Source organism: Dipodomys merriami, unplaced genomic scaffold (assembly GCF_024711535.1).
Source record: "Dipodomys merriami isolate MVZ:Mamm:240054 unplaced genomic scaffold, mDipMer1.0.p SCAF_56, whole genome shotgun sequence".
In the NCBI taxonomy this organism is placed as follows: Eukaryota; Metazoa; Chordata; class Mammalia; order Rodentia; family Heteromyidae; genus Dipodomys; species Dipodomys merriami.
Genome location: NW_027206135.1, coordinates 4,049,536 through 4,062,115, shown reverse-complemented (window position 1 = coordinate 4,062,115; position 12,580 = coordinate 4,049,536). Strand labels below are relative to the sequence as shown.

Genomic DNA, 12,580 nt, shown 5'->3' with positions numbered 1-12,580 from the left:
CAATAAACCACTCAGAAAACTGGAAGTGGCGCTGTGGCTCAAGTGGTAGAGCGCTTGCCTTGAGCTAAAGTGCTGAGGGACAGTGCCCACCCAGGCTAGAGTTCAAGCGCCACGACTGACATAAATTTTTTTTTTTCCTGGGGCTGGGAAGGTGGCTCAGTGGTAGAGTGCTTGCCTTGCATGCATGAGGCCCTGGGTTCGATTCCTCAATACCACATAGGCAGAAAAAGCCAGAAGTGGCGCTGTGGCTCAAGTGGTAGAGTGCTAGCCTTGAGCTGAAGAGCTGAGGGACAGTGCCTAGGCCCAGAGTTCAGGCCCCATGACCAGCAAAAAAAGAAAAATTCCTAAAACATTTTCTCCTCTTACTATGTACTAGTTTTATAATCATTAAAACACTATTACTTGTCATATATGTGCTGATATGTCAGTATCGTATGACTATAAATATGTGTATACATATTATCTTATGCATATATAGGTATACATTATTAAATGAGAGATACATTTAATATTTTAATAAAATAATGGAATTTCAAGAGGAAAAGCTCCACTGATATATATCCTAAAGCTTGTGGAATTAGAATGGACTAATATCATTTACTGAGTTTTTTTTTTTTTTGGTCCGGTCATGGGGCCTGAACTCTGGGCCTGGGCGCTGTCCCTCAGCTCTTCAGCTCAAGGCTAGTGCTCTACCACTTGAGCCACAGCGCCACTTCCGGATTTTTTTCTTTTGCTTACGTGGTGCTGAGGAATCGAACCCAGGGCCTCAAGCATGCAAGGCAAGTGCTCTACCACTGAGCCACCTTCCCAGCCCTACTGAGTATTTTTTATAGCAGTTTTTCAGTGTGTTGTATGGGAGAGCTGGTTAGAGAATGGATACCTCACTTAATTCACCAATAGTTTAATGGTAAAATATATTTTTTAAAAAGCTGTATCCTAGTTTTTGTGGTATACTTCTGCAGATTATTTTGTACTTCAAAAAATACAATCCCTAAGATGCTAATTTTTTATATAAACACATGAAAAAAAATAGTTCCTACCTTGTTTATTTTGGCCAGCTGTGAGCTTCAGGTAAATCCCTGTGATCTGACATCACCAGCAAAATGAGTTCCTTGTGGAAATAACTGTTAATAATACTAACCTTGTAGAGTTGTATTAAGTTTTAGACAGTTATGTAAAGTACCTAATTCCCTGCTCATAAGTGTAAATAATTTTAAAATGCATAACATTACTATGACTTACGTTTTATTTAATTATTTCCAGTAGCCTGGAAATATAGTATAGTACATTTAAGGCATGATCCTAGACTTCCAGATAAAGACAGAAAGGTATCTTTCACTTAGATACTTTACAGAATAGGAAACATAAACAGAAAAAAACATATTAGAAGTAACCAGAAACAAAATGTCTACAATGTACACACCAGAGGCCAAAATACTATTCAAAATAAATACATTTGAAACATCAAGAAACAAAATGAGAAATCAAATTTTCACTAAATGAAAGACTGTTAAACCCAGAACATTCTCTTTGTTAGATCATTCTTCTATTCACTAAGATATGTCCCATCCCTTCTCTCCCATGTATCTGCCCATTCCTTACCTACCCCTTTCATCAATAAGAGAAGTCTTTACCAGAGAAACTCATCTTCCTACATCAAATCTACCAATCCCTCTTCACCTGTATTCATGCATACTTTATTTTCCTACCCTCTTCTATGACAAGCCCTTCTATTTGTGCCCTGGATCTCTTTCCATGCAGTTTCAAAGACTATGTTCCTAAGATAATCCTCTTCTTCTTGCTCACTAAGGTATTTTCCCTCTGTACCACACTAGATTAAATCCCCTTTCACTTGAGTGAATAGGAGCACCTTTATAAACCACAGCTCAGAAACTATCTGAATTTACACTTCCTTTACAGTCTCTTTTCAGTCCTTTCCTATTAATAAGTCTCCATACCACCATCTAAAGTTCATATTAAGATTACCAACCATCTCCTTGCAACATTGTTTTCCTTTTCCTTCATCCTCCCTATGTCAGCCTCCCGAGTAGCTAGGATAAGCCAGTGATGGTCAGCCAGAGACCTTTAAGTCAGTGCATTTCTAACAAATCTTTTAATTTTCTTCTCCACAATTTATTTTGTTGTAACTCTTCACATGGATTAATTTTAAGTGCAATAATTTTTATCCAGTTGCTTCTAAAAAGCCAGTACTCTAATTCTTCCACATGCCAATTACTAAAGTGGAATCTCACAGCAATAAACCTTTCTACACTGTTTTTGTGATGCTACAATGTTTTCTCAAAAACCTATTTTTTACCTTGTCCGCTGAATTCTTGCTATGAATCAGTAAAGAGTAATTAAGGAGGCAGAAGTCAAGAAAAGGGAGAAGAATTTGCTCCCTGTTGGCCTTCTCTATCTGTGAGCATTGCCTCAGTTATGGATTTTACCCTGACTTTGGTAGTTACCTCCCATTTCAATTCTTTTTCACTCTTCTAGACAACCCCAATACCCTCCCCAGGGTACCCACAGGAAATGGGCAGCACTTTCTCCTCTGATGTCAGGGTTCCAGTTCTGCTGTGTCCCTCTCCTCCTAGATTAGATCATCTTTCTTTGTTTTTTTTTTTTTTTTTTTTTTTTTTTTTTTTATCTCAGTTGCTGTTATTTTGCTCCTTCAATTCTGATTTGATCAATCTTGTCTCAGTGATGACTCCTGAAATACTCAGCAATGTCCATAGTGACTTTACAGCGCAATTCTGTCTGCTCCTCACACTAATAATAAACTTAAATTCTACTAGGGCCTAAAACTTTAGTGATCCAGCCTTTCCATTTATCTAGGTTTGTCTCCTATCCTTTTCCCTGTATCTCATTGGGCTCAATTATTTTGGGGGGGGGGGTCGTGGGGCCTGAACTTTGAGCCTGGGCACTGTCCCTCAGCTCTTCAGCTCAAGGCTAGTGCTCTACCACTTGATGGGCTCAAATTACTATATCATCAACACACTGCTTTTTCACCTGTGGCCTTTATGTGTGCTTTTCTACCTTTGGTTTGCACACATTTTTGCCTCACTCAGTGCCTCACGTTCATCTGAGGTCAAATGTGACCTGAAAAAAATATTCTGACAAATTATAAAATCCACCTTTTTACCTTCCTTCATCTCCCTCTAATTCCTTACCTAGGTTTCTTCTTAGCATTGGGATTTGAACTCAGTCTTGAGTTGCTAGGAAGGTGGTATATACTATCTCACCTGTACCTCCAGTCCTTTATTATGCTTGTTATTTTTGAGATAGAATCTAGCTTTGTGCCCAGGCAGGGAGCTGGGACCAAAATACATCTATTTTAGGCATCCTCTGTCAGTTCTTATCACTACCTGGCATTACAAGTTTATTCTTCCCCATTTCTCCACTAAAATGTAAATTTTATAAAGACAGTGATTTTGATTATATTTTCCATTGGTACCTACCATATATAATAGGTACTCACTAAATTCCAATTAATATTTTTAATAATTTAGTAAATTTAATAATTCAATAAATTAATAGCAATGAATGCAGAAGAAATCAGGCCAAAATAATTGCAAAGATGATAATATGGAAGTGAGACAAAGATGATATAATATAACCTGACTCATCTGAATACTTAAAAGCAAATGAATCAGTAAAAGCACTTAAAGATGTAATAGTATTCACAAAATAATGTAAGAAAATGAATCTGCAGACTAAAATGCTCAAAGAAAATTGAGCATGTAGCTGGATGCTGGTAGCTCACGCCTATAATCCTAGCTACTCAGGTGGTTGAAATCTAAGGATCACAGTGCAAAGCCAGCCTAGGAAGGAAAGTCTGTGAGACTCTTACATCCAATTAACCACCTGAAAACCCGAAGTGGAGATGTGGCTCAAGTGGTAGAGCACTCGCCTTGAGCTGAAGAGCTGAGGGACAGCACCCAAGCCCAGAGTTCAAGCCCCATGACTGACAAAAAAAAAGAAAGAAAAAAAATTGAGCCTGTAATATGAGAGATATGTGACTCCTGATTAAAAAAAATATTTAAAGAGAACTTTTTCAGGCCTCCAGGCAGAAAATGAAATCACAAAGAGGAATCATGCTGACCTTATCTTTCTTCTAAACAGTATGTTTACTATAAAACAAAGAAAAAAATCTCCATGGTTTTAAGGTAAAGGTAAAGGTACTCTATTAACTGTCATTAGAGAAGTACAAAAAAGGCAAGTGTAGCATCTGAGTCCTTGTTTGCAAAAACAAAAAACAAAACCAAAAAACCCCTACCTACTGAAGAGTAAAGGCAGTGAGTAAAGAGTAAAGTTGCTAAGTAGGATATCGAAAATCTTGGCATGTTGTGGACACTCCTTTTTTTTTTTCTTTTTTTTTTTGCCAGTCCTGGGGCTTGAACTCTAGGCCTGAGCTTATTTTGCTCAAGGCTAGCACTCTACCACTTGACCCACTTCTGGCTTTTTCTGTTTATGTGGTACTGAGGAATGGAACCCAGGGATTCATGCATGCTAGGCAAGCACCTACCAGTAAGCAACATTCCCAGCCCAAGTCTTAATTTTTTAAACATTCAGTATTTTAGTAACTATAGTGACTTGTAATAAAAAAAAAAAAGCTTTTTTTAAAACATTTAAGACTTCCTTCAGTTTTTCTCTCACCAATCCACCCCTGAATTTTTGTCACTATATTAATAATTTTAGTACTTTAATGACATATCATTTTTTGTCTTTTTTTTGATGCTTAACATAAAGCCTTGTCCAGATGTTGCAGAAATTTATTTTTATGGACTTTGGCAATATTTCTTTTAAAAATAAATTGCATTTTGAACTGGATGCCAGTGGCTTGTTCCTGTAATCCTAGATAAAGAGGCTGACCTCTGAGGATCATTGTTCAAAGCCAGCTTGGACAGGAAAAGTCTGTGAGACTTCTATCTTCCATTAACCACCAAAAAGCTGGAAGTGGAGCTGTGGCTCAAGTAATAGAGCAAAAAGAGCCCAGGGCCCTGAGTTCAACAGCCTCCACCACCACCACCACCACCACCCCCCCCCCCCCGCAAAAAAAAAAAATCACTAGGTAACTAGGAAATATTTTCCTCAACTGTGCTTCATGTGAGATGGCTAGAGACAGACCAGCTCACTTTAATTTTTCTTTCAAGTTATCCTTAGTGTGAAGGCAAGCTATAGCTAGGGTAATGAGCATTCTGGCAGATGGAAAAACAGCATATGTACAACTATATGGCACAGTTTGGCTGGGGTTGGTCCTCCTTCAGGACTGCATTACGTAATTTAAAAGTGTTTACTTAAGCTCCTTTGGGCTGCCTCCATGGTAGCTGTGAAGTCACAGAGAAGTGAACAATCTGGGGCCTGATAACAAAGTATGTTAGTTTAATGAGAAAGCTGAGTCCATTTTTACAAACAAATCATTGCTATGTAAGAAACTTTAAAAAGTTATATATATTTGGCTCATTTTTTTAAAAAAGGTTTTTAAAAAACCACCAGGCAAGACCTACAAAAAATAAAAGGTTCATAAATATATTCATATATTCATGCTGTCATCTTTATATGTACTTATTTAAATATCTGTGTCATATGAAGTTACAGTGCAATTTTTTTTTTTTGTCAGTCATGGGGCCTAAACTCTGGATCTGGGTGCTGTCCCTGAGCTCCTTAGCTCAAGGCCAGTGCTGTAACACTTGAACCACAGTGCCACTTCCAGTTTTCTGGTGATATCTCAGACTTTTCCTTCCCCAGATGGTTTTGAACCACCATCCGCAGATCTCAGCTCCTGAGTAGCTAGTATTACAGGCGTGAGCCACCAGAACCCAGCTACAGTGCAGTTTTGACTCACAAATTTAAATGTGCAAAGTCATCACCCAATAGCTGAGAGTTTTGGGAAGAGTATGAATTATCAAAATGATCTAAACAATATTTCTATCCCTAAGTCATAAAGGAGAACCTATAAGGTATATGAATTCATATAATTTAAAGGGACTTTGAAAAGACTATTTAACTTGGTTATTCAAAGAGGATTTCCATCTCTCAGAGAGAGACAGAGTCCTTTTGCCAACCAAATAACTATGCTGCCTATGTACTATAAAGGTGGGAGGTGTATTGTTTAATATTTCACTGTTAATAACCAGATATTCCATCACCTTCAAGGGAAACATGTAAATTTTGAAAATACTAATTTTTAACTATCCTTTTAAAATTATTGTTTGATGAAAAAATAAACCCAAACAATCAATATCGAGACATCTAAAAGCATAAAATTCTGTTTTAGAAGTGCCATTTTATGGTATTATATTTATTGGAACCATCTATAGCAATTTGAATTTTAAGAAATAAGGACTTGTGGCCATTGATGGTTTTGCAGATGATCCAATTAAGTCCAAAATTGGGATACAATTCAAAGTGGAAAAAGAAAAAAAAAGTTTTAGAGGGTTAGCCACTGTGGAGGTCCCACCTACCCTGGAGTAAGGGGCATGCATATGAGAGATTGGCCCTAGAGGGGACAAATGATGAACTGTAATGAGGGAGAGGAAAGTGGAGGAAAGAGTATGAAACAAAGTATCTATTCACATTGGCTATGGAACATTTAAGTGTTTCAGCCTTTTATATTTCATTCTAATATCAGAAAAATGGCATTTATTTTTCTTATAAACATTTTAGACAATAAAATGTTTGTAAATCTCTACCTGAAGTTCTTATGTGTGTTTTAAATATGTTGCAAAATATTTGACACTCTGCCCAATAAAAGGTAGAGTCTGATTTCCCTCTCTATATGGCATTAGTAAAATCTATGTCTCACAAATAGAATACAATACTATGATGTTATAGGATTTATACGATTAGGTTACAAAAAGCTCTACTGGTTCTACCTAGATCTCAGTCTTGGAACCCTTGGAACCTAGCCACCACGTTGTGAAAAAGCAGGACCACATACAGAGGCCATGTGTAGGTGTTCTGGCAGAGTGCCCAGTTAAGGTCCCAATCACCAGTCAGTATTAATCACTTGACAAGCAAGTTGGACAAGCCTTCAGATGCCAGCCCCCAGCCTTGAGCTGCCCTGGCTGACACAAACCAGATTAAAAACAAATTGTCTCCTGCTGAGCTGTGTTTTCATTGCATATTCATAAGCAAAGTAATATTATTTTAAGCTACTGAATTTTGGGGTGGTTTGTTGTGCCTTTTGTTGCCTGTTCCCAATAAATCTCCAGTTCAGTTGTAACAGGTAGGAAAGAGATGGAGGAAACAAAAGAAAATCTTTTCCTTGTTTTCTTGGCCAAACTGCCATCTTAGCAGCTCTACTACTAATTATTAGAGATTTAAGTGTAATTTTAAAGTGCCAAGGGTGGGGGGGGCACCAACATGGGGATCTAATCTTATTCAAACTCTTTTCTTTGGAAGTTTAGAGCTGGGCAAGGGGAAGGCTTGACTGTTTTCACTCATTACTCCTTTTTTTCCCCTTAGATATCTCTAGTTGCAATAAGAAGAAAAAAAGTAAGATTTGTTCTCTTGATCTTATAGATCTTCTAATTGTTGGGAAAGTAATTATGCTTTTTCACTGAAAGTACGTGGCCTTTTCAGTGTTCTTATAGAGACCAAAGTAGCAGCTTCTTTCATTATCAGTGAAGTGGGATTTAGTTATTTATGCTTAAGGATGCCACAGTTTGTTTTTAGTCACTCATCACTTTCCTTCAAAGGTTCCTTCTGCTCTCCCTTTTCTGAATATGAGTGTTCACCAATGTTATTTTCTTGGACCTCTTCTCATTTGATATCCTTTGAGTCATCTTAGTTCTCCCATGGCTTTAGCTACCACCTATATTTTAAATGGTTCCAGAGCCAGACTTTACTTCCAAACCAACTTGGGATAGTTCTCACACCTACAATCCCACCTGGACAATACATGTTTTCCCTCCTGTTCCTGAAGTCCACTTTTCCTCCTGGTTCAACTACTAATGTCAGAAACCTGGGTAGTCTTTGCCCTTTCCCCACATAGCCAATTCAGACTCTACTTTTCTTGAATTCTTTCTGTTCCCACTATTCTTAGCTACACAGCAGTAGTTCTAATTGATTCTCAGGTCACAGGCTGTTTTACATTCCAACTTCAAGACTTCAGGATAATAACCAATGTGGTGTTTTCAAAATGCACATCTGATCATGTAATTTCCATTAAAAATTCTCTCATGATTCTTCCTTTCCTATAGGTTTTGCACTGTCCCTGAGCTTTATTTGCCCTACCACTTAAGCCACAGTTCCACTTCTGGCTTTTTGGTGTTTAAGAGTCTCACTTACTTTCCTGCCTGGGCTGGCTTTAAACTGTGATCCTCAGATCTCAGCCTCCTGAATAGCTTGAACCACTGGTGTCTGGCATTTTTCCAATAGGTTTTAATGCTGAAGTGTGGAGGAACTGACTCTCCTTTTTAAAAACCCTCATTTTATATAAAATTTTAGTATGGACCTGTAAGAGAAAGCCTAGTGCTTTGCTTGCTTGCTTTCTTTTCTTTTTCTTCTTTCCTTCCTTCCTTCCTTCCTTCCTTCCTTCCTTCCTTCCTTCCTTTGTTTTCTTTCTTTCTTTTGCTTTTTCTTTCTTCCTCAAAAGGATGTCTCTCTCCCCCATTACCACTCAACCTCCCAGTAAAAATAAACAGGTTAAAAATTTATTGGTCTTAGGCTAATGAACAAATTCCTCAACATGGTATAGAAAGCCCAGTAGTGCCTGAACTTTCATCCTTCTTTCTAGAACCCCTTTCAAGTTCCTAATTGTCCATCCACACTTACCTAACTGTAGTTCTTGACTATGGGCTTCTGTATGGTCTGCTTTGCTTGCTTTCCTTTGGATGCCCTTTCCCTTCTTTAGCTGGCATCCAGGAAACCACCTTCTTTCAAAAAACACTTCACACTACCTACATAAATACAGGCCAAGCATGCTGGGTATAAACTCCCACCTTGTAATCTGTCTTTTAACATCTAGCTCCTGGATTTCCAAACTGGATGAGGGGAAAAGGGGGCCATAAAGGGCCATAAAGGCAAAACAAGCAAAAACTTCAAGGTGTGCAGCAATTATACATCATTGAAGATTACAGGCAGTAATATCCACATTTTTGGGGAAAGAGAAATGGGTTGGTAAATATGCAATTTATAATCCTACCACATTATTATTATTATTATTGTGCCTCTTCTAGAGCCTGATCTCAGGGTCTGGGTGCTGTCCTCAAGCTTTTGTGCTCAAGGCTAGCCTTCTACCACTTGAGCCACAGCTCCACTTTTGCCTTTTTTTTTTTGGTTGGTAATTGGAGATAAGAGTCTCCTGGACTCTTTTGCCTTGGCTGGCTTTGAACTGTAATCGTCAGATCTCAGTCTCCTAAGGGGCTTATAGGCATGAGCCACCGGCCCGGGGCTCTCACCAGACTTTCCAGACTTTCGATGCTAGATAAATGCCACCCACAACTTTCTTATTACAGAATATTGTGCAGGCGCTTTCATCATCATTTAGTTTGCCTCTCTTTTATGCCCTGCCATCACATCCGTGTTGTTTTTAATAAGTCCTGTAATTAATAAACACTGGTCTTAATATTCTGCAATCTAGTAGAAGGACTGTTCAGTCTTTTACCCGAATTAATGCTCCAGGGTCAGAAGACAAAAGTCTTTTTGGTCACAACGTGTCCCCACATTCCCCATCGACTCTGGAAAATACTGCATCTTTTAAAAGATAAACTGTTATAACATCTATTCGTAAGACCAGCTAAAAAACACAGACTCGAACAGCCATTTTTTTTTCTTCCTTTCAGAAGTTAAGTCTTTCAACGATTGAAGCTCTTTGCTGTCTGTCCTCCAGCAGACGCATCCTGGAGAAGTGTATTTCCCTGCTCTAAACGCAACTACCTATAAATAGCGCTCACCGCGCTGAGTCACCAAAACCCAGAGTTTCTCCAAATAGCTCCTAACGACTGTTAGAATCGCGTCCCCGTGAGTGGTGACAGACTGACCGCACACCCACCGCACGGGCCCGTGGATCCGCGCCACCCAGCCCCCACGGGGGTACGGACCAGGCCCTCGCATCACCACGGAGAAGGGAGCGCGTCGAGCCTCTTGGCTCCTCAGACAGCAGGGTTGGGACACAGGGCCCCGCCAGAGGGCGGAGGGCGGGCAGCAGACTTGGCCCGGGTGGCGAAGGCCCACCTCTGGCCCCAGCCCCCTCCCGAGTGGGCGAGCCGCGGGGGACCGCACTAGCCTCCGCCCTTCGCCCAGCGCTCACACAATGGGACGCGTCGGGAGGGGACCGCGGTGGCCCAGGCCCAGGCAGTTGGAGAAGCAGCCGGGGAGTGGGGCCATAAAGGAGACGCTTCTCTACCCTCGGCCCACTCCCCACTCGAAACAACGGTTGCAAGTACTAGGGGCTGGAAGGGGACAGGCTTGGGGAGAGAACGGAAGTGCCACCCCCTGCAGTCAGGGACAATGACGTCACCCCACCGCCAGCCTGTAGCGGGGGTGGCTGCCCATCACGTGACCCACCCCACGCCCCACCAAATCCCGCGCGCGCGCTCCAATCACCCCCCACACACGCCAGTGTCGACTCCCACCTCTCTGGCCTCCTCTCCCAGCTTTCGCCCTCCCCGCTCCAGCACCGCTGTCAACAGCGCCAGCTCCGCCTCCTCCCCGCACCCCCCCCCCCCCGCACCCCAAGTACCAGACGCGGCGGCGGAGTGGGCGCTCGCGCGCAAGTCCTGGGCTCCTGGAACCCCGAGTGACCTCGGTCCCACCCTGTCCCCCAACTCCTGGAGCATGGGGTGCGTGGGCACCAGAGCCAGGGGGCGCGACGATGTGAAGCGACAGCGCCTTTCTGCTCATTCCTTCCCACGGCAGCCAGAGGACGAGGCAGACACGCCAAGTCTGACCTCCCAGAGGAAGCCGGCGTTCACGGCGGCCTCAGGACCCCGACCCGTCACCACGGGGGCTCAGCCCCAAGGCGGGAAAGGCAGCGGGAGCGCTCCCTCCACCCTCACCCAGCGGCCTCGAGCCCGCTCCCCCGGCCGCCTGCGCGGGCGCACGCCAGTCCCGCGGGGCTGGGTCTCCAGCACGCACGGGCACGAGCCACGAAGGCAAGGGGCCGGGCGCAGACCGAGTCCTTGAGCCCCTTATGCTACCCCCACACTGTGGACAGGTGGGGCTGCCGATCTGGCGCGTGTCGCTGCGGCGTGTCGTCGTTCTATCCCACTCCCCCACCCACCGCAGTTCTCTTCTAAAAGTAGAAGCTTGGGGGAGGGAAAAGAAAACCCAACGTTGAAAGGGGCGGTACGCACTGACCTGTCAGCGGCAGAGGGAGACCCCCGGTCCGGCGAGCCCCGAGGCCCGCGCGGGGACCCGCGCTCGGGGTTCGCGCGAGCGGCCGCGGCGGCAGCTGTGCGCAGCCAGGTGTCCCCCACCCTCGGCGGCGCCCGCCCCCTCCCCGGTCGCCACGCTCCCCGCCCCATCGCTGGGGACCAGGGAACCCCCCAGCTCGATATTTTTGTGCAGTTTCAGCAGAGCTCCGAGGAAGTTGGTCCTTTTGTTCCACTATTTATAGATTGCGTCAACATTGCGAAAAGGAGAAGGCGGAGCGGTGGCCCCTCCCCCGCCCCTCCGTCGGCTCCGGGGAGAGAAAAGCCCCAGCACACGACCTAAGTACACGGCGCGCCCGCCGCCCGCCCCCGGCCTCCCGCTCACAGCTCACCCCTCCTCCCAGCCCGGGCCGGAGCGCTGCCAACCCCGTCACGTGCCCGCCCAGGAAAACCAGCTCCCCGGGGCTCCTTGCCTCCCGCCTGGCTCTGTGGCTGCCACCGCGCCCAGCTGCGCTCCCAGTCGCGGCCCCAGTGTCGCGCACAGCGTGGGCATCCACAGCCTCGCTACCTAGCGGGGACCCCCGGCTCCGCGGGTGATGGGAGTGCTCCCGAGCGTCCGGCGCGCGCTTCCGCCTTCTCCTCCTCCCGCTCCTGGGCGCCGACGCCCTGCCCGGAGAGTGCGCGGGCGTTCGGGCCTCGCCTTGGAGCCAAGGGCCTGGACACCTCCCCGTGTCCCGCGCGCGGTGGCTCCCTTCGGCGTTAGGAGGATAGGCCTTGCTCCCCGCGGTGGTGGTGAAGAGGCGGGAGGGATGCGGGGGTGGCTGGCAGCCGCGGAGGTGCGGGGCGCGGGAAGCGCGGCGAGGACGTGCGGGGACGCCCTGGCCCCGCAGGTGCAGCGAGGCGCTGCTGGAGCTCACTCTCCTTTCCATCAGGTGAAGGACTGGGGAGTTTGCAGATCAGACCCCTGGCAGGGTGACGTAGTGTTTGCGGAGTCATTGTTGTCACAGGAGTTACTGTGTCAAAAACATTCAAACTTTCCTTTAAAATCTGGTGAGGAAATGATAGGCCCCGGCCACACACCCGAAGTGAAACTGAGCTCTCCACCGGCCTAACGCTGAGCTGGGTGTAAACAAGAAGGGCGGCAAACACCAGAGGAAGGCCTTAAACCAAGTACAAGTGGATAATTTGAGTGGAATTCACCTTAACAGCTTCAGATCTTTCTCTCAGTTCTTCATTGAACTTTCCAGGGTCATAATAAAATA

The 12,580-nt window shown here is 44.4% G+C and overlaps 1 long non-coding RNA gene across 1 annotated transcript in view; it reads right to left on the bottom strand.

Annotated features, from left to right (window-relative positions):
- The window catches only part of LOC138812181 (uncharacterized), a 64,695-nt gene extending 53,292 nt beyond the window's left edge, over positions 1-11,403 (bottom strand). Inside the window, exon 1 of the long non-coding RNA XR_011367565.1 lies at positions 11,305-11,403. This is a non-coding gene — a long non-coding RNA (uncharacterized lncRNA). The remainder of the gene's footprint in view (positions 1-11,304) is intronic.
- Between the last annotated feature and the right edge of the window lie 1,177 nt (positions 11,404-12,580).